General features: G+C 38.7%; 1 protein-coding gene across 1 annotated transcript in view; it reads right to left on the bottom strand.

Moving 5' to 3' along the window:
• ERC2 (ELKS/RAB6-interacting/CAST family member 2) overlaps positions 1-26,756 on the bottom strand; it is a 919,595-nt gene that overhangs the window by 230,694 nt on the left and 662,145 nt on the right. The gene's annotated exons all lie outside the window — the stretch shown is intronic.

Below are 26,756 nucleotides of genomic sequence, written 5' to 3'. Positions count from 1 at the left end.
AGATTTGCCTTAAACTAGTGATATTTTTTCCTAAAATATCTCGATTGATATCTATACTCAGTAATTCCTGTCTATTTAAATCAAAGAGTAATTGGCAAAGGGTTTTTTAAATTATACAAAACTAGAAAAACATGAACATTTCATACTTAGGATATTTGGAGAGATGTTCTGAATATGTTAAGGTTATATCTAGCCATTTCCTAGATATACCCTTACAGGGATGTCAGGCAAAGCAAATTCTTAATTCTAGGCTGACAGAGTCATTACATTTGTTTTTATAAAGCAAAAGTCTTCATGAGTTTAAAATAACGTTTTATAAATCTGATACATCTTAACATATAGATTATACCATTATGAGTTAACTCTGCATGGTTACGGATTTTCATTAACCATAGTTTCAAAGTCAGGGTTTTTTGCTTTTTTTTGTTGTTTTATTTGAGGGTAAGGGATACTAAATATAAGTTTTTTCAAAGAATAACTTCATCTGCTAGCCCTATATTGGATTCTAAGTTTTGATAATTCTCATAGACCAGTGTGCTGATATATCTAACTTAAAGCACTCAATGATAAATACTTCACTGTTTTTAGAAAATACCAGATGGTGACATAAACTAGGAAGCTTAAATGTCCCCCTTTTGGGGGGCTCAACCTTTTAAAAGCTGAGAAAATTGAAGTATTTGCAGTTTTGATATATCCTTTACATCTATGTCTTTTTCTTTTTTTTAAGGCTCAAGTATAAAGAGTATACACGTGGCTATAAATCAGAAATACAAAGAAAGTCCCTCATTAACTTCTTCATCAAGTGAGCCACCTTCTAAATTCAAAGCCAGATTTACAGTGCTTCAGAAAACGTCACTGTCCCATCAACAGGAAGAAAGTTTCTCTGAGCCTGAAGTCACTTTCAGCACTCAGTCCCTCCTTTTTGCTTACTCACCGACAGCATGAAAAGGAACATATATACTCGTCTTTAGAAAGTTAGTGGGGTTAAGTATATGCCAAAGGCTTGCAAAATTATCTTTAGAACACTGCAATGCTTCGGTATACAATTACTAAGGTGATCTGTCTATGCCCCAAAATGTAACTTAAAATATGAAAAGGAAGCCCAAATATGCTAGAAAGGAAGATAAGATAATACAAAGAGAAATAAATCTATAAGAGTCTGCTGAATGCCAAGCTAAGAAAGTGGACCATAGACAGCATTTTATCAAAGTGCAGCCTAAACAAACGTCAAGGGGAATAATTTCTTTAACAAATATGGGCAACAATGAAGGAAAAGAGAGGGGAATTCTGTGCCCCTGCATGCATTTAGTCAGGGTTAACAATGGATAAAAATATGTGCAAGAACACATGTAATAACCCTAAGCTGTCATTCAGTTTGTAGGAGGTAGTCAAGATACAGCTAATAAAACACCAAAAAAATGGTTTTAGCCACCCTGGAAAAAATCCTCAATGGAATAAAACAAAAGAGGACTGAAGGGCATCTCCTGCCAAGATAAATGCCTTCTTTCCAGAGTTGCCTATGGCTAGCCTTCACAAAGAGAGGTCTACAAGCCTCAGACGGTAATACATTCCTACATCACTTATCACAGTCAATTTAAAAGGGAGCTTTATAAACATTTCTATTTCACTCCCTGTTGCTGTCATTCTTTTAATGATGACTTGAGCTCTGAAAGAGGATTGAAAATTAATTTTAGGAGTTGTAAATGAGGCAGGCCAATTAGGAACTGTTATAAATTAGATTGTGGGAAGAAGCATTAACACAGTTTTTCCTGTGGGCTCTTATTTTAGTTAGCTGGCCCATCTTTAGGAACACATTCAATTACAAAAGCAGATGCTTAAAAAAATGCATTCCATTAAGAAATGTTTGGATAATTTCAAGGGAAAACCTATATTATGTATGGTGCTTAGCCCACAGTCATGTTCTAATCATACTGTGGGGAAAAATACCGCTCAATCAACTTTTCCCAGTTAATTACTGTTTTCTTTCCCTTATGACCCTGAATCTTCAACCATAAGTTCAGTAGGAGGTGACTTAAGACAGACGGTGACGAAAGATCCTGTTCAAAACAGCCTCTCTCTTACCCCTGGTGTGAGAGTAAGGTTCGCTACAAGGAACCCTGCAGATAGATGCTCATTTGCCAAAATTTTAAAAGCTGTATTTTCAAACAGCATAGTGAGAAAGAAAAGGTTTTTGGTAACAATTAATATCAACACTACCCACCAGTAGAATGATGTATTGTGTACAGAGAAGGCCCACGCAGAAAACGAAGCAGCTTGCATGAGGTGGGCCCACAGGGTGAGATATATTTGAACAATGTGAGTTTCACCAAGGACAAAGAACAGACCAGATTTGTAAAGGCGAAGCTTTGGCAGCCCAGACTCCTTAATGTGGTTTGCTCTCCGTCACCCACCTAAAACTGACCTCAAGAAACCGTTTACTCCAATTACAGAGAATTTTGTCTTTGAAATTTAATAGCACATGACTGGAATTTCCTAACACAGGGGCTACGAGTCCTGTGGAAGCTCTTCACTTCACTTTGTGCACTGGTGTCTACCCGACTACCCTCTCAGGGCACAACCCAGGGAGGCAGCTGGATCATCCTTGAGCTCCTCCCAGTGCAGCCGGTCCAGCATCCCATGCTTCAGGATGCAAAGATGCCTGCACCTCTCGGTGTCCTTCTGCAAAGGGATACAGGTGAGGCTGAGTCCAGCTGATTTTCCCATGTGGAAAAGGCCTGAGGCCAGACAACGATCAGTGCCAGAAGAGGTACTGCCTCCATCCTCATTCAGTTTCTCCATCCCTAGACCTTTGGAGATTGATAAAAAGACAATAAGGCATGGGAGGGACCACTGTCCAGGTTCTGGCAAAGAACATGTGTGAAGCATTATTGACTATTGTGTGCCCGATCCAGAGAGAGAGAGACAGAGAGAGGGACAGAGGAAAAAGAAAAAAAAGTAAATACTTCTTTTGATTACCTTAGTCTGGTGTGATTTTTGAAAACTCGCCAATACAAATATAGTATTACTCAAATTCTTTAGAAGAGAAGATACTTAGTGTCTACGTTTTGGAACTGAATGTACCTGGGTTTGAATCTCAGCAATATCTTTGTTTTTATACCCATGGGCAAGTTACTTTGACTCTGAAACTTCTATTTCCTCATAATGAACTAAGGAAAGATAACAGTAACTCTCTGATTGTTGTAAGAGTTAAACATGATAATGCAAGTAGAGATTCTGTCCAGTGTCTGACAGGACCACACAAATGTTAGCAATCACTTATTATTACTTATTAAGCAATAAGTAATTTCTTATCATAAATAAATAAATAAATAAATAAATAATAAACAAATGATAAGTAATCACTTATTATTACTTATTAAGCAATCACTTATTAAGATGGACACCACAAAATGTAATGACTCAAGAGTTTTAAATTAATTTCTACCAGGCTCCTCTTCATAGGAAACATATCTAAATATGCCAGTCTCTTATTTTCAAGATAGACTCACAGAGAAGTCTCTGAAATTGGTTTCTGTTAAGTTGCCCATTTGACTTTCACGAGTTGATAATTGTTTTGCAAACAAACTTAAAGGAGAAAATAGAGTTTAAATGTGGAGAAGAATATCCCCATCATAGAAGAGTTGCATCCCAGACCAGCCTGGTCTGACTGTGCAGTATCATCCTGTCCGAACTGACAGGAAAGGCCACACAAAGGTGGGCAAGACGTGATTCCTGCAGTGTGAAAAATGGAAATGTTGTTCTGAAAAGTGACTTTTTAAAAGGCAAGGTCAAGAACAAAATCTAACCAAAGTCAAACAACTTCAAAACAAAACAAAAATCTTCCATTAAAAAAAAAGAAACACAAACAAACGAAAAAAACTTGGTAAATTTGGAAGACAGTAAGGGCAAGTGAAATGAAAGGACTCTGTGACCCAGCAGACTATCCTGTGTTAGTATAATGTTCTGTGATGCTCATTCATTCTTGTTATTTGCATTCAATGATGAGAAGGCTCCTTCGTAGAGCATTTAACTCTGCCAAAGTGGTTTTCTATATAAAATACACCCAACCAGACTCCCTGGGTTATTGATGATTGATAATAAGAAAACTAAATACATCTGGACTTCACTGTGAGCCAAGGCTTTGCCAGCATCTACCTAAACTAAACGTATTGTCCATGGATGATCAGTTACTGTCAAGAGACTTGCTTCATCACATTAACTTTTTGGTTGACTTCAAGGCTTGGCCCCCAGGGTATCCAACCATTTTTTTTTCTTATTGGTAAGATGTATATATGCATGTGTATATTATGTGAGTATATTTTAATTTTCCCTTTATATTTAAGGTTACTAAGATTTGTTAGTAAGCCCTGCACAGAACAGCAAACTGCACTCCTGTATCTTGAAATAAATATTTCCCTTCTTAATTTGAAATTTTTGTGTTAAATCAAACCTTCTTTTGTTTATGTTTACATGGAATAGAACAGTCCCAGAGGCTATATTATAATGAAAAACAAAGCAGATTTTCATGTCATTGCTCTAAGAGGGATATGAGCAGAAGGGGGCACATTCCAGAATTTCGTTAATGCAACATTTGAAGAAAATTGAATTAAGGCTCTGTGTGGCAGATCTTAGTAGGGAGAAATACAAACAACTGGGTTTGTTGGAAGCAGCTTCTTTGAGAGACTTCCCATTCAGGGGCAGGAAACAGGCAGTCGTGCTCCGCACTGGAGGAGGAAACACAGAGTGGGGTGTTCATGGTGTGCAGCGCATGACGGTACTGACCAGGCAAAAAGCAGGTTTCTAGGAGGGGCAGGAAGATGATATATGACAAAGAGGGCGTGATAAACAGATTCCCATCTACTTGAACCTGCTCTCCCTTGCTTGCCTGCCACAAAACTGAAAAATGATTTAGGATAATCAATAGGAGTCTTCCTTTGGAAAGCTGATGATTTTTAAAGCATGCTCAAGGATGAGATTGGGCACGTAAATCTCTTTGAGAAGTCTGGGTTTAAGGTCTGCCATCTCGTGGCCATTGCAATAAATTCTGCCCTTTTCCACTCCCCCCAACACCGCCCCCCCTCCCCCGCCCCCAAGGTAGTTGTACCTTTGCAATCTATATTCTAAACAGGTATCACAAAGGGTGCTTATTTAAAAAAAAAAAAAAGAAAGAACTTTAGCCACAGGAGAGCTCCACAATGCAGAGAGAGTTAAGGCATTTCACATTCTAATCCCCTTTCTGCTTACATTTTTAATTCCTTGATGAAAGCTTACAATCAAATTATCACTTATCAAATTATCAAATAATCATTCCATATGGGATTAAACCTGCTGAGAAGTCAATTAAGAGGTGATAGGTATGTTTCAGATGCCTATTTCAAGATGTAACTTAATTGACACATAGTTACCTACAAAGGAATGAAAGTCCCAGTTCTGTTCTTGTCATAGATTTGCTAAGAGATTATATAGAATAAAATAGATTGTAAATCCAACCTGGCTTTGTACCTAAAAACCAAGAGGATATGTTTTTCTGGAAATAACTTAAAATTCCAAATGACAGAAATTAAAAATACACACTTCGACATTGTGAGGGAAAGAAGTGAGACCAAATTGATCACAGTTCTACGTTGGAAAGAAATTGCAAAAATGCCACCATGAAAACACACAACCTTTCAAAAGGACACTCACTAACCACTTGCTGACTATGTCAACGGGAGAGAAAGCAAATGCACAGGGCCATTTTCTTGACAAGGCTTCACCCATGTACCATAACCTATAGATGAAAAAGAGATGCAGATGCAAGAGCAGATTCAAAGACCATAAATTCATTTCAGAGCCCAAATTAAAGAAGCAAAGTTTGTGTGTGTGTGTGTGTGTGTGTGTGTGTGTGTGTGTATAAATACATACACACACACACACACACACCTAAAATATAACATTACTAAGCAACTGATTTAAAAAACATGCAGAACAAAGAGCTGTAAAAATATGCTAGTGAGTACAAAAGCTAATGAGAAGCCATGTGTTAGTTTCCTAAAATTTCTGTATTCATGAATGCAACATGCGGGACACTGCTAGAGGGCTCCCTCTCAGAGGGAGAAGGGAGCATGAAGCCAGACAGCGGATGCAGAATGAGAGTCTGGTAAACTACCTGAAAGCACTCCACATCTGGAAAGAGTCGCGGGGGAACCAGCCCAAGACACCACAGTATAGAAAGCAGTCTCAGATTTACAGTATGGGTAGCCCTGTGGCTCATGGAGGTGAAATTTCTACTCTGGGAGGAGTCATCACTAGAGGCAGGAACATTTCTGACGTAAAATTACAAAGTTCAACCAGAAGCAACTGAGATGAACATGTTCTTCTGGGGTGGCTGTTTACTGGCCACACTAGAAAAACTAAACCAAACAGATGATCAGAGCTCAGTTCTTCAATCCCTTCAACACAAGTGCCCATTGCATACCAGGTATAAGAGATGGAAGGACAAACAAACAGACACAACCCCCTGCTTTCTTGGAGCTTACCAAATAGCAGACCCTGGAGATTCTCCATACAGTCATGAGATGAGATGACCCTGCAATGATGTCACAAAACATAAGGAAATACCCTTCTATTTCCATTAGGAACAAATACCAGACCATCAGCAATACCATGCAGAGAAGATATCTGTGAATCCAGGCCTGAGAATCCACAAGGCATCTCCACCCATGTATACCAGATACTGGATAACTGATGTAAAAGCCCCCTCCCATCCTGTCCTCTTCATTCTCAGAGTCCAATGCAATCCAGCTATGATCCACAAGTTAAAAAACAAATGAATAAATAGAAACACAAAACCCTATGTTTATAGCTATTAGGCTGAATGATATGAAGTACTTATTGTAGATCAGAAACAGTCAAGTATCAGCAGTTCTATGTAATTCTACCTAACAGTTTTCTTTCATAATGAAAGCAGCATTACTGGTTCCTTTTTCGCTTGTTTATAATAGGTACCCATTTTCATTCTTTATCACTTTCTACTCTCAAAGATTTAAAAGGTTGAGGCATTTCCCTCTCCACAATACCCAATTCTTAATGCCACATGGACCCAAGACTAACCACCAGAGGCAATTAATCCAGTCCACAAGAGAGAGACTGCTACACAAATCAGAGGGGAAGGGGGGAGATTAGAAGCTGAGAAAGGTGACAGAGCTCAGTTCTTTCAGACCTGGAAAACCACTTAGTGAGAAACATCCTGGTGACCAGACCCCAATCTGACACTGATTACCACTCCCAGAGTTTCTGACCTGTTGACCGATTGCTTTGAGATCAGATCATCTATCTCCCAGGACAGCCTTGAGGCTGCCCAGCCCCACTGAACAGTAACAGAGCGCCTTCTTTTAGATTTGAACTTCAAGGCACAGGACATAAGGCTTAAGTTCAAAGAGGAATGGGGCTGCAGAACTCTTAATGGGGCTTCCAAAGTCTCATTGATGGGAGCAGTGATAAAAAGAGCACCTCTGAGGATGGCAACACACTCATGGGTAGTGGCATAAGAGAGCATCTAATGTTGTCAACCAGTGTCTTAATCCCCATCTGTATCTGAAAAGAACTCACTATAGACCAAAAAAAAAAATTATGCTAAGTGCTGGGCAAGAGATAAGGCTTGCAAACTCCTCTGGTGAAGAAAGCATATGAAAACTTAAGTCACAAAAGATAAATAATTGCTGATTAATGAATGACTCCATTGTTGATAAAAGATCATTAATAGACAAATTAATCATTAATAAACCACTTTGTTTGCTGTATGATATACAAGGCCTAAGTGAAGCACATTATTTCATTTTGTCCTCTCAAATTATCCTTCAAGGAGAAAGATATTAATTATTATTCCTATTTTAAAGTTAAGTAAACTGAGTCTATGATTGCTCAGACTAAGTTAAGTAGATTGTGCAAAGTTGTCTGGCTAAAATGCTTGATAGTAGGAAGGAAGGAACATCCCTTTGGTCTGGGATGATGGAGGTAAACTCACAGAGAGGGCAGGGGTGACAGCTGGGTGTGAAGAAGAGCTCCACTGGAAGGGCTCTGGAGAGAAAGAGAGACTTCCAGGTGGTGATCAGCCTTTGAGGAAATGTTAAGAGGACGTGTGTGCTACATGCTAAGTCACTTCAGTTGTGTCTGACTCTGTGTGACCCTATGGACTGCAGCCTGCAAGCTCCTCTGTCCATGGGATTCTGCAGGCAAGAATACTGGAGTGGGTTGCCATTCCCTTCTCCAGAGGATCTTCCCAACCCAGGGATTGAACCCGTGTCTCTTACATCTCCTGCAGTGGCAGGTGGGTTCTTTACCACTAGTGCCACCTGAGAAGCCATTTAAAATTATTTCTCTCTTGCTTATTTATGCTTATTTCCAGCTGTACAACTTCCAGGAATGTTAGGGTACCATCAAGGAAAAGTGTGGCCAAACTAAATAATTCCTAAGTGCCAACCCAAAGACTGGTACTGGCTCATGCTGAAGTTTTCATACACGTATGGTTGCATGCACATACTCACGAACATGCACATATAAGTCCCTGCACACTCATTCACATACACACATGAGGATACAAACCAATACTGTGGCAGTACTATTGCCAACGCTTTGTAAGTAATGGCAGCCTTTTATACTAAAATTAGGTAATGTCCTTCCTACTTTCTGATGTAAAAATGTCCTTTTATCCAATGATGATGACTGTAGTTAACATGTGAAGAGTCTCATTTAATAGTTTAATTAGGTTATCAAGCTTTATATTGTTTTCAAAAATTTTTTTTCATATTATTGGTTCATAACATCCAAAGTCTAGAAAGCATTCATTTGATTGCTAAATATTATTATAATGAGGGTGTGCATGAAGACTATCTGGGGCATTACTTGGCCCCGTCCACTGTTCTACATAGATGGGGGCTTGTCTTTCTTTTTAAAAAATGCTTGACATTTCCCTAAATATTGCTGAGGTTTCCAAGCAGGCCATCTTTTAAACTAATAAATGTCATGTGGAACTTAAATTGTTCTTACTAAGTGACCACCCATTTGAAAAGAAGGATGTCTGTTTCAGATATGGTATCCATAGGATATGTAGATATTAATTTTTATTTCACAAATAAGCCTTCTCAGGCATAAAGTCTATGTTTTTTTGGAGACCCTCAATTATCATAGAAGGAAAGAGAAATTGAGTTGGTTAACATTAGTCTTTAAGAAAACCACATTCACAGGTGGCCAGAGGATCCAGTGTGAACCTGCTTCTCCTCCCTTTGTCCATTTTGTTGGATTTCTAATGCAATATATATCTGTATCGAACCAATGAATGTAGGAATAATCAATGTCTCAGAAGACTTAGGAACATGGTAGTATTCCTTCAACTATCTCCTAAAGTGACTACAGATAAGGATTGTACCAGGGTGGTCCTAAGATATGAATTAGGACCTAAGGATTGAAGTCACAGGTAGGTGAGGCTGATACCAATTTAATAACAGGAAGAGCTCTAGCTAAGTCACAGATGTCAAACAATAGCACAGGTTTCCTCCTTCTCATCTCTGAAGGTACTGGTACTGGTACCAGAGGGCCATCTTAAGCAATTCCCAAAGAAAGAGTTCTAACAAAGGATGAGTGACGTGACTAAACCTGTTTTAGTTGATTTCTTTGGACTATAAGCAGCAGAAACTGATTTTGGATAACATAGCAAAGAGAGGATGTATTAGAGGGATGCTTGGATGGAACAAAGAAAAAAGATAGTTTTAGGAAGGTCAATGAGAGAATCATTCTAGGACCCTCTTAGCAAGAATCCCCAAATCTTTCTTAGAATCCTTATATAATAACTATGCTACAATCTTTAGGCTTAATAGAAAAAAGACAGTGAATTTTGACCTTCTTGGAAAGGAAATAGATTAGCCCAACTCAGATCAATAAGCTACAACCCAGGATCCCTAGCACTGGGAACTCACCCTAAATAACTGGGTCACATAAACAGGAATAGCTATGATTTGGGAGCAGTTGCCAGTTGGCAATCACTCTATTGATCTTATAGCCTGAAGGGTCTATTTCAGTGGTGTGACTGGAACTGGCTGTTACTGGCTAGCAGGAGTCAATTATGTGCATCTCTTTCCAACTCCATGGTCAGTCTCTATCTTGGCCATGGCAAGAGTATTTATACCATGGAAATTGGCAAATATTACCAATCAGGGTATCTTCCCCACTGACATGGCTTAGCAGCACACCACTGCCTTATTTCAAGATCACGGAACCACCTTGCCAAGCTGATAGATACACAAAAGGACATGCCATAGATTCCACACCTGGGGACATTTTCTAATATTTACTGATGCTCATCAGCACTTTTTTTGTGTGCTGAACACTACACTATTCTAAAGCATACTAAACTATATTCTAAACTATACTACTATGACACTACACTATACTACTATTCTAACTTCTTTACGTGTATTAACTAAGATTGGGATGAATTAGTTTGCCTGAGTTCACATAGCTAATAAATGGTGAAGTGCAGATTTGAACCTGGGCAGTCTATAATATGATAAGTCCTCAAAGTTAAACAGACAATGTATAACTACTGTTCAAGGTTGTGATACCCTTGACACAGAGAAACGAGACAATGCAATTATTCTGAATCTTGTGAGGACTTGGCTGCATCTCAGTAAGGATCTTCCATCAGTCACAGTGCTGCTGTCGGCGAGACCAGTCCAGGACAGCTCCCAGTGAGTGCTTGGCAGTTCATTCCTTTCATTACCCAGTATGCCCAAGGGATCAAGGACAAATTCAAAAGCTGCTACAAATTCACAAAGAGATTCAAAGTCTACAGTGCTGGAACTCCCCAACGGAGTGAAAACAGTACTTTAGGACTTAGCAGTCAGTGCACATAATGTGGATGTTATTGAATGGGACCTGATGCCACAACCCCAGTAAGAAAGGGGAGAGAAGTCTGGATCTTCAACCAACCTCCACCACTAGTGCTACTGGGAGGCAGGCATGGAAAACAGAAAGCAGGGGCCTAATGGAAAGAGTCACATGATTTCAGATGTGTGTCTTGGACAGGTCACTTACCATTATGCATCTTAGCTGTGGGGCCTGTAAAATGAAAATGCTGTTACCTACTCCCAAGGTCACTGAGGTTCAAATGAGATAACCAACAGGAAAACATCTGATAGACTGCAAAATCTCACAAAACTGAGCAATATCCCTACTCACATAGCTGTGTTCCCTAAAGCCTAAACAGCAATGATGTAGATCAATTCACTTCAAGCAATACCTGTCATGGACTCATTGTGAGTTAGGCATTGCTTCTATCAATTAAGCCAAACCTGTTAAGCTGGTGTAGTCATCAGTCCAAATGGCTGATGGGAATTTCAACTGGAATAAACCTAAGTCCATGAAAGGAAAATGAATATCTGAAGGAAACAAGACCTTTTTCTTTCTCTAATGATTTATTTAGAGAAGTGATCATAACCCACTGACAGGAAAGAAAATGCTGTTTCTAAAGAATCTTTAAAAATGTCCAATTATTTAAATCTACAGAAGAGTCAATGAATATTTGAGTGAATGAATGGGATTCCATAGATCTGGATTCAAATCCAAGTTCTGCACAATTATCATCTGGGGGAATTTGTGTGGAAGTTAATTCTGGGTGAATCTCAGTTTCTTCATCTATAAGATGAAAATAATAATAGTATCACAGGGTATTATATGAATAAAATAGGTAAACCATTCAGTTCATTCACTCGGTTACAAGCAGTTATTACTATTATGAATGCAAGTTGTAGTCATTATTGCAATAATTATTAGGTAAGCTTGTTAATTTACTATTAATATTAGCTACAAGATAAATACATTCAAATCACCAATTGCCAAGGGAGTAATATGAGTATTTCCAGCTGTTAGAGCCCAGGAGAGACATCTATTTAAAAAAATAAAGAGGAACGTTGAGTAACAATATCTTCAGTTTTCTGTATTGGTATCTAGAGGTTGAATACATTCCTAGTGTTTATCATGGTATCATAGTTCCACTTCCACTCATTTAAGCAAATGTAAATTGGAGAGTGGAAAGGAATTTTTCTGATAAGTGCAAAAAGAACTGCATTATAAGACTGAGTGTAGCCAAGACATTTCCACTCTAGATTTTGGCTTCCTTTTGCAATCACTTAGCAGGACTCTTTTAAATATCCAAGCTCAGTATTTCAATGGATCTTCAGAGCCAAGAAGCTTTCTGCAAAGGATTAAAAAAAGTAGCAAAGTGTTATTAAGAACACAAATTTAATTCATTTGAAAGAAAAAAAACACTGTAAAATCGTGACAGTTGCCCATTCTTGTGTAAAGGATTAAAAAAAAATAAAAAACAAAACACACACACACACTACAAAATCTTAACAGAGAAAATATCAATGGGCTGCTATAGTTAAATAAAGGAAGCCCTGTCAATTTATTCATAGTTTCTCTTTGTTTTCAAATAGACACAGGTGCTGAATGTTTTTCTTTGTCCTGTTAAAGAAGTCTGAAATTCTTAGGCTTTTTTATACTAAACAACTCTAGTGAGCTGTGACAATTCTTTGCTCAAATTGAATTAACTTGTAGCTTAAAAAATAATAAAGTATCTATAACCAAGAAGTTGTAATAATATAGTACAATAATTGCACTGCATTCTTAAGTGATAGCTGCATTCTTTAACTGATTTTTAGTTTAAAAAAGGGAGGATGAAGGAGACATAGCAATTGTCCTGATGTGAACACGAAAATCTATCTCCATTTTAAAGCTTTTAAAAAACTAATTATGAATAAAATGTTCAGAGTTCTAGCAATTGGCTATTAATCTTTTTTTTTCTCAACCATTTCCTCGAAGATCCATCTGCACTTCATTTATTTATTTCCACCTAAAGACGTCTTATAATTCTCTTATCCAAAATGTGAAATACTGGTTTGTCTGTAAATATGGAAGCCTAGAAGAAGCCCCAGTAATTGGTGCTTTTAGCCGCCCACTTAATCTTACTTAAATTACCAACATTCACATTGAGGAATGACTGAGAGGCTCAGGTTGAGTAACCACCAGGATGGCAAATGAAGGAGATGAGATTAATAAAGATTATTGTCAGAAAAAGAAAAAAAGGGTATTGTCAGGAATCTGAATGTTATTCCAAGTTACAGTCACCAACAAATCACAAATTAAGAATTTCACTAACTAGAAGCTAGGTGATGACCAACTGCGGTAGTTAAGACATTATTGCTTCTGTAAACGCTAAACCCAAGTATAAAGTAGACGTGTAATCTTCAACTCCCCGAACACCCCAATTTGGCCACTAAAGATGCTGTTTTACATTTCCAAACATTTTCCCCTGTCACTACTTTTTATACTTCAGTTCTCAGGTTGTAAGTATTTGTTACTTGCAAAGCAGCCCCCTTTGAACACTGAATCATGGGAGGCATCTGTAACTAACTGCCAATGCCGCCTGCCAAACAAAAACTCCCTGCTGGTGACATGACCACCTAGTGACCTCTAAAAATGTTGTAACAATGTGAAAAATAGCTCCCTCTTGTAGGAAACAGCAATTTTTTAAATTAAACGTACATTGAACGTTCGCTTATATACAGATAAATGGTGTTCAGAGTCACCTTCTCTGTTTCCAATTTCAATCTTTTGAAACCCAGCCCAAACCTAAATAAATAAACGTTGATACTAAGAAGAAACTAAGAGCTCAAGAGCCTTGTGATTTTGCAAACAGCTTTTTTCCATTTTCGAAAATCTAAACTCTGGGCCAGACACAGAACAGGTAATGAAAAGGAACAGGCTTGGCAGTCCCTCTGTGGTTCTAAGCTGAAAAATACGTCAGGCAGAAATAAGTGGCTATAATTTGGCAGGCTTAATGTCTTTAAAAGTTTGCAGCTTGCTAGAGAAAAAAAATTTTTTTTAAACAGTTATAACATTTACAAATTGAAACACAATCGCTAACCTAAAAAGCCACCTTGACATAATTTTCATTAGCTTCATACTTTTAAACAAACTTTTATCATCTTTAAGTGTTTCTGCACCAACATAGTAGGCACTGGTGGTTATTAAAGCCTGCACACCAAGAGGCTTTTTGATGCTAATGTGATCTTAGGTGACTATAACATTGGTGGATTTGGTTTATGCCATTTGACATCAAAATATTCAAAGTCACTCTCACTTTAAAAGGTGCAATGTAGCTTCCCACACGTGCCCAATGGGACGCAAGAAATGGGAAATTGGACTTGACAGTAAGTATTTTTGAGGCTGTGGATCACTGTTTTTCCGGTTAGCTTATCTTCCTAAAATTTCAGAATTAAAAGTCTCAGAGCACCGGAGTTATGACATGTCAAAGGCTGTTTGACTTTAAGGTGTCTATTGTTCATCCTGACAACTTCTTCTGATGAATTATTTCCAAACACTGGCCCGAGCCATGAAAAATCAAATCTGCTTGAAAACAAAGTGGCACCAGCAACTGTTTGTCCCCAAGCCATTAAAATGCCTGGAAGATAACCCAGTTTAGAAAGAAAGGGTAGTCAGTCCCTTTGACCCTGAATTATTCTCACCTATCACCACACTTCATCCCTCCCCCTACCAAGGCCAAGAAAACCATTTGAGTTCTCTCCTTCAAAGCAAATGTACCTACTTTTAACTCTGATTTTTTCAAAAATAATAAAGATACAAAGAAGAAAGAAAAACTGCATGCCCAAATTCATGTTAATATAACATGCTTCTATCTTTTCAGATTTTAGATTGAAACCCACTTTGTTAATATATGGACATACCAAATTCAATTTACTTTTGGTGAAAGTGCTGTACACAGAACTAAAAATGATTCCCTTAAAACTAAAGTGAGTCTTGGCAATCAGAAAAAAACATCAAACGAAATTAATGTTATAGAGCATGGTGAGTTATTGCCATTTCTAACCTAGGATGGCCTCTACTTATTTTGTGACACTTTTCCCAATTTTAACAGTTCTATAGTATAGAAATTGTTCTGGAAGACGTATGGTCTACAAAAGAGCACTCTGATGCTACTGAGCATTAAGCAAATTCAAATTTTTAAAGAAATCTCACTGGTAGCAGATAACCTGCCTTCTACCCTGAAGTCTCTCTATCTCAGCCTTCATGAAAAGGTAGTTCATACCAGCAATATGATTTGACCAGCATTACATTCAAATTCATGAAAATTATAATTATGCATATAAAGTCAGTATAGGATGCATATAATATTATATTGGGATATCTATATGAAGTTTGCAGTGCTCAGGTATGCTCAGTCCACAAAAATGACAATATCATTTTCAACCTAGTAATGAAATGCCTTACTTTCTCCATCTATGAAAAGAGTCAAATAATTATCTCACAGGACCAATATGGGAAGTATATACAAAGGAGTGCCTGGCACAAGGTAAGCACGGAGTAAGTGAATATAGTAGCAGAAAGAAAAATTATAAATTTATACATATTGTTCATTTTGAACATTCTAACATATTTAGTACTTAGGTAAACACAACCTACTTATCAAATAGCTTACAATTTAATAAATATAAGTATAGATACTTTACATACTATTTTTAAAATGTAGTCAATTTTTAGTTAATTTCAAACTAAGTGTTCTCAAATAGTATGATATCTTTAAAAGTCAACTGTATTCTAGGTTCAGGTAATATTTCTCTTTAGCAAAAGACAAATATATCAAGTAACGATAAATATTATATGTACATACACACAATTATTTCTTTGAGTTTTTCTTTTCTGCATTCAAATAGCAGTAGCGACCACTTTCTCATCGAGAATTACATCCAATCACTACATGAGTGGCTGAAATATTAACTCTTTTCTAAGTTCTTGTCTATTCAATATTTCCAAGAAATTCCCTATACTGTGCTAGGTGATCCCAGTTATCTGCTATTCTCTCCAAAACAAACATGGATTGTTCTAAGTTCATGAAGAAACACAGTTCCATACCTTGTTTTATCATGAAAAAGGAAAAAAAAAAAAAAAGAACAAAAGTATCACACTAAATTATCTACTTCTGAAAGTTTAACAGTCAGAAATCAATGTCTGAGATAGTCTACTGCTGCTAAGTCGCTTCAGTCGTGTCCGACTCTGTGCGACCCCACAGATGGCAGCCCACCAGGCTCCCCCGTCCCTGGGATTCTCCAGGCAAGAACACTGGAGTGGGTTGCCATTTCCTCCTCCAATGGATGAAAGTGAAAAATGCAAGTAAAGTCACTCAGTCATGTCCTACTCTTCACGACCCCGTGGACTGCAGCCTACCAGGCTCCTCTGTGCACTCTGAAATGAATTAGGCCAAATCATGTGAATTTGTTCCCTCAATCCAACCTAAGCACATCACAGACCCTCCACTTACACCCAGGAAGACCAGAGAAGCCTCCTCCTAGGATCTTCTCATCTTGTGTTTTTCCTAGAAATCTGTCATTCTCAGAACCACTTCTTTGATTGGTACCATAAAAATTGAGAGGCCAGCTAATGAGGAGAAAGCCTTTCTGCTGTCCTTCAGAGATCCCCATGGCCTCTATCTGCCCTTTAGAAATCTTTAGAATTTATGATCCTTGCCCCCATTATATAATCTTCTGAGTTATATCTCCTTGTCCTCTAGTACACTGCTAGTCTGCACACTGAGGGCTAGCATTCAGACAAGGTGGGTTATATCTGTAGCCAAAAGAAATTCAGCTATTTACTGTAAGAAATTGTAGATATGAGATCTTTCCACTCTTCTTAGTGTATATTAAAAGCCAAATCAACTCCCTTGCAAAAAGTTCAAGCTATATTAACATTTCCAGGAAGGTTACAGTGGGTTTATATAAATGAAAGTGTTAGCCACTCAGTCCTGTCCAACTCTTTGTGACCCCATGGGCTGCAGCCCATCAGGCTCCTCTGTCCATGGAATTCTCCAGACAAGAATACTGGAGTGGGTTGCCATTTCCTTCCCCAGGGGATCTTCCCCACCCAGGAATCAAACCAAGGTCTCTCACATTGCAGGCAGCCTCTTTACCAACTGAGCCATCAGGGAAGCTTATATCAATGAAGGTGGATGGATCAAGGGTATTATTCAGTAAGGTCTCTACAACAAGTAAGGTTTAAGCATATTAAAAAAGAATCCATTTTGGAAATTCAAAACTCTTAGCTTGCTAAGATGAAGGCTAACCACCAAACTCCACCAAATAAGATGATTTTTCCTTTTTCTTTTCAGATTATACACTCTAATTCTTTATATTTTTAGTTCTTTGCAGTGGAATTTCAATTCGCAATAAAATTTTACTCCCTAATAATTAAGCCAAACCTCAAAAGGAACTCTGTTTTACGACATTTCAGTCTCCTCCAGTTTACCTATCTGTGGAATTCCTCCTTTTGTGCCAATCCAACAGAGCGTAAATTAAATTGTAAGCAGTATCCTAAAGGAAATAAACCATCTCTGAGTTGGTATTGTTGTGCCATGTCTTCTTGTCATTTTGCAAACTGCAATCACATTATAACCTTAAGAAACAGCTTTCTACATTTTTCACACATACAAAGAGATGAGTACTTCCACAGTTCACGTAAACCACTTGAGTCTTACTCCATCTTTCCGACATTTGTAAAGCAAGAAAGCTTCACCATTGCCTCCTCCCCCTCACTGGGAGTCTGACCAGCTGGGACATTTTAAGTCTCTTTCATTTAAAAAAAAAGAAAAGGTTAAGGTCAAAATAAGTATGATAAACATGGTAGTTTCTATTTTCAGTACTCAAGGACAAAAGACTAAACAACAACAACAAAAATGTAACATTAAAACCGACTAAATGCATGATGAAGATTGGTTTTTCTTCTCTTGCAACATAGTCATGGAGTTTTGGAAAATAGAAGATTTTACCTTTAGTGAATCTAATCTTCTAAATGAATCTAATAGTTAATTTTACAGCTGCACATTCCTTAAATTTATGTTTCCAATTATCTGAATGACTGACACTTTCAAGTTTTACAGTTGATTTTGAAGATCAGTGCACTTAAAGTCATATGAAGAATATTTTTACACAAAAGAAAAAGAGTAGTGAAACTGTTTTGCTTTAACAAGTTCATCTTTGTACTTCTGAAGTTTTAGCATTTTGGTTGAAGGTTCTTAAAAAGTTAGTAAATTCCAGCACTGTGACTTTTTAAATACAAACTTTGCTATTGGGCTTAACCTTTTTACTGACAGTGTCAGCAGCCCTCCCTGACATAAACCCCCTACCAAACAGTAGTCCAGTGTCAAGGTTATCACATGAAAACAGACTGTAGGTTTCGGTCTCTCATCCTTTTCCAATGGCTGAAAAAGGCAAATTCACAGCACTGACAGACTAACACATTGACATTAGAGAGCCTGTGATATCAGAGGTAAATTAATGTGCTTCCCACTGCCTGAAGTCAAGGAGCAGACTGAATTCTTCAGAAACACATTCTGAAGCTCTTTTATCTCCCAATCACCTTCTTCCTTAAAGGTAATAGTCTACTGTCTGTAATGTAAGCAAATATCTCAGTTAGGTTGTAAAAAATTGATTAGGGGCACATTGGAGACCCCCAACCCAGTGTTTTAAATAAAAGATACATGGATCAGCTCTTTGATATTTGCTGTAGATAGGAGCAGAAATGTTTACTTTCTTTACTTTTTTTTTCTTTTAACTTTTTACTTAGCTCAGAAACACTCGAAACAGAGTAACAAAACTTGAGTTACCAAATCTAGCTGCTATCCAACACATTACTAAAGTTTTTTCCACAAATTTTTTGGGAAAAATAATGAATGAACAACGATGCACAATCACGACATGGCTTCATCACCAGAGGACTGGATCAGAACTGCAGATGAACTTGGCAAGAGGGGCCTGAGGACATCCCTGTTGAATGTTGGTTCATATTGAATCTGGCTCCCCACAGAGTGCCTCTGTTGGTCTGCACGCAGGTGATTCAGTGCATGACAATGTGACGTGTAGAAACAGCTCTCAGGTAAAATAATCCAGAAATAACACTACAATTATTTGACACATATAATTAAGTATATGGAGTCAGTCAACCAAAGAGTAAAATACAGCAAATGGTAGTGGGTCCAGGGATGCCTTGATTTGTTTCTGGAGTAGGAGAGCCTGAAGGGTGTGATGCAAATCTGTGGGAAAGAATAATGATAAGCCACAAACCCTCTTTCAAAAAAAAGTAGGTGGGCCCCAGGTGGGTCAGAAAATGCCAAATGAGGAGACAGGTGATACAGCCTTATGTATCATATAAGGCTGTCCAGAGCCTCTGCCAACATTAAGGCAGATGCTTTGAGGGTTAATTGAGATAATACACTGACACTGAGAATGCAAATAAAAAAGGTATTGCTGTTATCATTATTAGTGTTGTTCTGAACCCTGTTATTCCTACCATCATCATCAATGCTATTAATACAGCTCAAGTGTCAGAAAGCTTTTTTCTATAAAGGACCAGACAGTAAATATTTTAGGCTTTACAGGTAGGGTTGCCAGAATCAGCAAATAAAAATACAAAGAGTCCAGTTAAATTTGAATTTTAGATCAACAGTGAATACTTTTATTTTTAGTATAAATATGTCCCATGCAATATTTGGGGACTTGTTACACTAAATATTTATTCATTCTTTGCCCAAGTTCTGAACTTAAGCTTCTTGTATTTTATCTGGGAACACTGCTCATAGGCCACAGGTTCTCTGTTACAACTTTGTGACTCTACTCTTGTGATGTGAAAGCAGCCATGACAATACATAAAATCCTGTGGTGTTACAACAAAGTTTTACTTACAAAAGCAGATGACAGATGATGGTAGGAGTTGGCCCATGGGAAATAGTCTGCTGACCCACACTGAAGCTCAAAAGTAAGCCTACACTGGGAAAAATAATTAGATTTCATAAAAAGATGGACTAATCTAAACACTGAGAATGGGAGAATGGGACTTTTTTTTTCTCATTTATATAAAGAGTATAAAGCCTTTGCCACTGTCCAGGTTCAATTCCCAGGTCTTCCCATCTGTTACATCACCCAGGAAATGTTTCTTATTAACACACTGCAATGAATGGGAGAATGCAGTCACTGAAAACCAATATTTGACAAACAAACATGTTCCAACATCAGATCAACTGTAACAGATATACCAATGAGACCCTGTCCTCACCTTCAAGGATCTTCCTCCCAGGTCATGAGAATCCATTTGCTTGAACAGTAGTATAGATACTCAATACTGTAAGCTAGGTGAGTCAAGCAATTCTTGGCCAAGGTTAGTAGAAGAAATTGACTAAGGGGCCTGAAAAGGCACTATAGTTGGTCTTAATGACAGATGACATGCACTTAGGTAGTTCACCTAAATGATAAGTGAGGCAGAAAATATATAATCAAACTGGGATGTTTATTCAAAGAAAAGGCTATGAAAGAAATAGTGAAGAGTGGTTTGGCATTTAAAGGCATACTGTGTGGGGAGAGATCCCATTTATTTCATACAGGTTCCCAGGGACCTGAATTTTTTCATGTAGCTTGAGATGGCAGAGCTGGAATTCAGTTCAATGGAATAATTCTCTACTGAACACTTAGTAAGCAGGTCAGCAAGAACCTTGGCCACATGTAGGTTACAGCCTAGCTGGGAAGATAGATGTAAATGCATAGTTCAATATAGCATCAGGGAAGGGACTGTTGAGGAAATGGCATTATCAAGGACTTCAGGAATCACCAGCATTTGGCCAGAAGAAAGAGGTTGGAGGCAGTCTGTAAAAGGAACAACAATAAGAAGTCCAATGTAGCTAAAGAGTGGGGAGTCAGTAGGATTAACCATCTTCCAGGAATGCCGATGAGACTAAGGGTTTAAATTCCTTAGAAGGTGGGTATTAATTTTCCTGAGGTGGAATGTGGCTCAACTTAAGCATTGATGGAATGCTCTCCATTCACTGAATTCTCCAAGAAGTGGAAGAATGGCTCTCTTGACAGACTGTGGAGAGAATTCTGCTCTAGGCAGGACACTGCACTCATGATGAAGATATGTGGGGTGTGTCTGGCAATAACACACCAAGATTTAGGGATAGATTTCACCTCTTACCAACTGATCCTGGGCTTCGATTCTGCCATCTTTAAGGGAGGATCATCTTACTGTCCTTGTAGGCTTATTGTGAAATTTTAAAATGATGGCTATCCAGTATCAAGCACAATTGTCTGGCAGATAGAAGAATTCAGAAAATATATAGGTACAGACTTCCTGACTTTCAATTATGGATATTTTCCAAACATCCAGAAATGGAAAGGAGAAGAGTATAATTAACACTCAGAAGCCTACCACCAAGACTAAACAGATATGCCACATTTTCTCATCTTTTATTTCTGAAATATTTTTAAATGAGTTAGATATCAAGATACTTCCTTGATATTCCCTAAATAAATTGATCAGTATGTGTTTCTAAAAAATAAAAGACTTTTCCTATATAACTCTTGATAAAATAAAGATTAATATTATAGGTATTCTTTCTCTTTTTTAAAAAAAAATGTTGGATACAGTTCTATGAACATTATTTTAGTGCACTCACTAATTCACATATGCACACCTATCACTTTTAATCTTTTTTAAAGTCCCTAAAACAAGTTGTCAAATACCAACATTCTCAGAATTACTTTCACTGTTTTCCTTATCATCTTTAGTTCAGAATAAAATAGTGCAATTCTTATTTTGAAGGCTTGTAATGGTCTCCAAAAACGGTTTACCTCTTGAAAAACAGACAGTTTTGACTGAAATTATGTCTTTGCAACTATCATGACAGATTATTAAGCACATTTGTAATTACTAGCTCTGTTTACAGCAATTTCTTTTCCTTTTAAGGCTATTTGAACGTCCAGGTGAACACAGACCACTTCCTCCTTATTTCCACTACTCCCTGAAAGAGAACTAACTGCTGCATCTGCTGTGACATTTGCACTGTGTTTACTTTTTAATAACTTCTTTTCAACAGGACTGTATATACAGGGCCTGTGTTCTTCTGTTTCAAGTACCTAGCTCAGAGTCTGGCAGATGCTAAACCCACAAGTGTTGGCTGAATGACCACATGAATGAATAAGATGCCTTACAGTACTGGTCCTGCTATAATTTTATTTGTCAAACTTTCCTTTCCTAGACGGGGCAAAAGCAACATTCTGCTTAGGTCATATAAATCTGTTAAAAGAATTAACAGATTCTCCACTAAGATTTTCTGATAGTTTCCTAGGTATTCTAAGACATTCTGGCAATCACTGAATGGGAATCCTGTTGTGTGTATTCACCTATCTTCTAAGGATTAATCGCAGACCAAATAACACCCAATAAAATCTCGAGGTCTAAGAATGAAGATGGGGGCCTCCTTGCCCTTGCCTCTTAAATGAGGGAAGCACTTCTCCACTGTGTGTAGATGAATGTGACTATGAACAATGAAACACAAGTCAGCCAGCCCTGTTTATTGTGGGGCTTTTTCTTCTATTTGGCAACACGAAGGCTTAGAATACAGCTGCCAAATTCTAGAGCCCTTCAACTCTGTGCCAAACTGTCAATTTCAAGAATTACCTATTAGAACAATTTCTTAGGAGATGAGTTTTAATCCAACTCAAGATAGCTTCTTAGAAGTTGTCAATGTACTACTGATTCTTCTGATGATCATAAAAGTAAGTCATAATCAAGTCTTCCGACAAGTCTACATAATTTTTTCCCCCTCCATTTTTTTTTTTTTTTTTGGACACTGAATGAAGTTGAAATTCCTCAGATAGAGAACTCAGACCAGGGCACATACGTGACTGTAGTATTCTCATAAATCAAATTATGCAAAATACATGCAATTACCAGCATTACCTACTTGAATAAAGGAGACTTTTTTTTTTCCTCTCGAGACATAAGAACAATCTGAAATCTACTTTTCTTGGCAGATTAAGTTGCCCATCCATCTCCAGGCATTGGTACTTGTTCAAACTGGTGTAATGGTTCTGCAAAGACTGATCCTAAAGGGCCCCCAAATTCATATTTAATCTAGAGATAAATGCAGCAATCAATCTTTCCCAGGGTTTAAGAGAGCTATTGTATTCCACTAGATGATGTAGCATGTGCAACTATTGTCATGGCTTTCTGCCCTAATGACTCAAAATGAACATTTTTAGACAATCTAAATTGGCAGAGGCATCTTCAACAGAGAGAATGTGCATTGGGGAGAGGACTGTTACTTGAGATTTTTTCCCCTGAGGTTTAGGGAGTAGCTGTCACTGGAGCTATTACATCATGCAGACAGTGTATTAATGCAAAACACTGCAAAGCCTGCTTTAAAAGGAGGTGGCAGGCTAGATGGAAAGCCTGAGGAAATCTTGCCTGCATCCATAGGGCTGCTATTCCTTGCTGCTTAGGTGAGTTTGGTTTTAGTTCATTTTGATGAATAAAATTATTAAGTGAACCCAATGTCTCTGTTTTACTTTTCATTAATCTTGGGGAAAAAAGCAGTGTGAGAGTAGGACTGGAGGTAGTTTTTGAATGAGTTGGCTCCAGGCTAGTCTCCAAATTGGGGGAGGAATCTGCTAAGGGCCTGGGAACCCCGCCCAGGGTATGCCAGGCCCTGTATGCTAGAACAGCAAGGGAACTGTGAGAATCGACCTCTGAGGACTGCTGGGAAGACAGGAAGATTTCAGAGTACAGACCACGCGCAGCAGCACTAAATCCCAGTAGTTCAACAAAATCACTGCTATCTCTCAGGGCTGGTAACAGGAAACTGTAGATCTGGAGAAGGGGCATCTGCCCCACTAGAAGGTTAGAACATGCTTCCTGGCTCGACCAGGAAAGGGAAGAAAGACCCAAACAAAATAAAAGAGCAATGGATGGAGGGATGTTTAGGTGGATGCTTTTAATAGAAACAACAGTATGAGAGCTCTCCCTGTCTAGGTCTGGAAACAACTTAAAGAGGCTGAGCAGGGTTGGCATTCCAAGCGGATGTGCAGGGAGGGCTCATCCCAGGCACAAGAGGAAGGGAGGGTGATGAGCCGAGCTTGGGAGCTGGGCTGAGCGCCCACAGGGAGCGTGCCTGGGAGGGCGGTGTTCACCGTCCGGCCCCACCTCCCTGCTGGCGCAGGCTGGGGATGGTAGATGGTCCTCTCGGAAACAACAGGCATGCTGGGAATTGGTAATGTAGAAAACTCCAGAACTATAACCCAGACTCACCTTCACGGAAAACCCAGTATCTGGGTTTTTGGCAGAAAGAACTGCCAAAAAGCACACTATATTCCTTTTTGTCTTCCCATCTCCACTTCCTGGAACAGGAGTCGTCGGGGGGTGGGGGGTGTCACCTGCCTGATCTCCTACATCATAGTCTCCTCTTCCTATCACAGTCTTCCTGTCACCTCTGTCCCCCGGTCATATCATCCTGGGGATTAGAAGGGTTTCATTTGTCCCCTCATTCTTTCAGGCAGCACTTATTTGTTGAGCACCTACTGTGTACCAGGCCCTGTGCTGGAAGTTGGGGGTAAAATGATGAGTACAAGTTTGCAAGGGTCCTGATTCATTAATGGAGTTACTATGACTTAATGGATAGAAGGAGGAATAACAAGTGGGGAAGTGTTAATTAGTTCCGTAGATAAAAGGTATGTTGCTCCAGTGGCACAATCAATTAGCACACAGCACTTAGAAAACGTAAATTGCTCAGAGGGCTTTGGTTTTTTGCCAGGACTGCCAGATTCCAAGTCATTGGCACCTTCTTCCATTGCTAACATATCTGCCAGCTCCAAAGTGGCTGGGTCCAAGAGCTGTCAAAGACCCAGAGGCTTCAGCAAGGCAGCCTATTCAATTTTCACTGGCTGTCCTAATTGGAGGCTCGTTGCTTTCAGGTACAAGTGCGAGGGAAGTAAAACAGAAAACTCCCTGTTTGACAGACATCCAGCTCCACTCAAAGTCACGCCCCCTCTCTCAGTCCAGCTTTCCTTGTGATGCTTGAGCTCCCAGGTCTCTAACACAAAGTCCTTCATGAGTCAGACCTCCAGGGAACCTGCCTAATCAGACATGTCCAGATGCATAAAGACTCAGCCTAAAGCAGGGATGGCAAACAGACCTGCTCTCATCTATAAGTAAAGCCCTCCAAGAGTTCAGTTCAGATCAGTTCAGTTCAGTTCAGTTGTTCAGTCATATCTGACTCTGTGACCCCATGGACTGCAGCACACCAGGCTTCCCTGTCCATTACCAATTCCCAGAATTTACTCAAACTCATGTCCATTGAGTTGGTGATGCCATCCAACCATCCTATTCTCTGTCCTCCCCTTTTCCCCTCACTTTCAATCTTTCCCAGCATCAGGGTCTTTTCAAATGAGTCAGCTCTTCGTATTAGGTGGCCAAAGTATTGGAGTTTCAGCTTCAATATCAGTCCTTCCAATGAATACCCAGGACTGATTTCCTTTAGGATGGACTGGTTGGATCTCCTTGCAGTCCAAGGGAATCTCAAGAGTCTTCTCCAATACCACAGTTCAAAAGCATCAATTCTTCAGTGCTCAGCTTTCTTCATAACTCTCACATCCATACATGACTACTGGAAAAACCATAGCCTTGACTAGACAGACCTTTGTTGGCAAAGTAACGTCTCTGCTTTTTAATATGCTGTGTAGGTTGGTCATAACATTTCTTCCAAGGAGCAAGCATCTTTTAATTTCATGGCTGCAGTCACCATCTGCAGTGATTTTGGAGCCCCAAAAAATAAAGTCTGCCACTCTTTCCACTGTTTCTCCATCTATTTGCCATGAAGTGATGGGACTGGATGCCATGATATTAGTTTTCTGGATGTTAAGCTTTAAGTCAACTTTTTCACTCTCCTCAAGAGGCTCTTTAGTTCTTCTTCACTTCTTGCCTTAAGGGTGGTATCATCTGCATATCTGAGGTTATTGATATATCTCCCAGTGATCTTGATTTCATTCTGTGCTTCATCCAGCCCAGCATTTCTCATGATGTACTCTGCATTTAAGTTAAATAAGCACGGTGACAATATACAGCCTTGATGTACTCCTTTTCCTATTTAGAACCAGTCTGTTGTTCTGTGTCCAGTTCTAACTGTTGCTTTTTGACCTGCATACAGATTTCTCAAGAGGCAGGTGTGCTAGTGTGTGAGATGATTGCAGTTGTGTGGTAGTTTGAGCATTCTTTGGCATTGCCTTTCTTTGGGATTGGAATGAAAACTGACCTTTTCAAGTCTTGTGGCCACTGCTGAGTTTTCCAAATTTGGTGGCATATTGAGTGCAGCACTTTCACAGCATCATCTTTTACTAAGGTTTAAAAGGGTTTTGAGATTGAATAAGAGAGTATTCCTTTGAGTAATCAGTGACATCTGTTATAGACATGAAAATGCAGCATCCTCTATGACACTCAAGCTATGAACACCCTCAGAATCCCTTCAACAAATATTTCAGTGCCTACTATGTACCAGATGTAGCAGGATGTGAAGAAGGCTGATTTGTAAATCAGGACACCAGATCTAAAACAAAGCACTATCTGGGTATTCATAGCCAGCTTCTTCATACATTCATTCATTCATTCCTTCAACAACTAACTGGTGATTATTAATTCTGTAACAGGCACTGTGCTTGGTTCTGGGGATACAGTGGTGAACACAATGGACTAGATTTTACCTTCCTGAAATTCAAAGTCTAGAGAAGAGAATAATAATAAACAAGTATACAAATACATGACCAACCTAGACAGCATATTAAAAAGCAGAAACATTACTTTGTCAATAAAAGTCCACCTAGTCACACCTA

This window comes from Muntiacus reevesi, chromosome 4, assembly GCF_963930625.1.
Source record: "Muntiacus reevesi chromosome 4, mMunRee1.1, whole genome shotgun sequence".
In the NCBI taxonomy this organism is placed as follows: Eukaryota; Metazoa; Chordata; class Mammalia; order Artiodactyla; family Cervidae; genus Muntiacus; species Muntiacus reevesi.
This window is presented reverse-complemented; position numbering and strand designations above follow the sequence as displayed.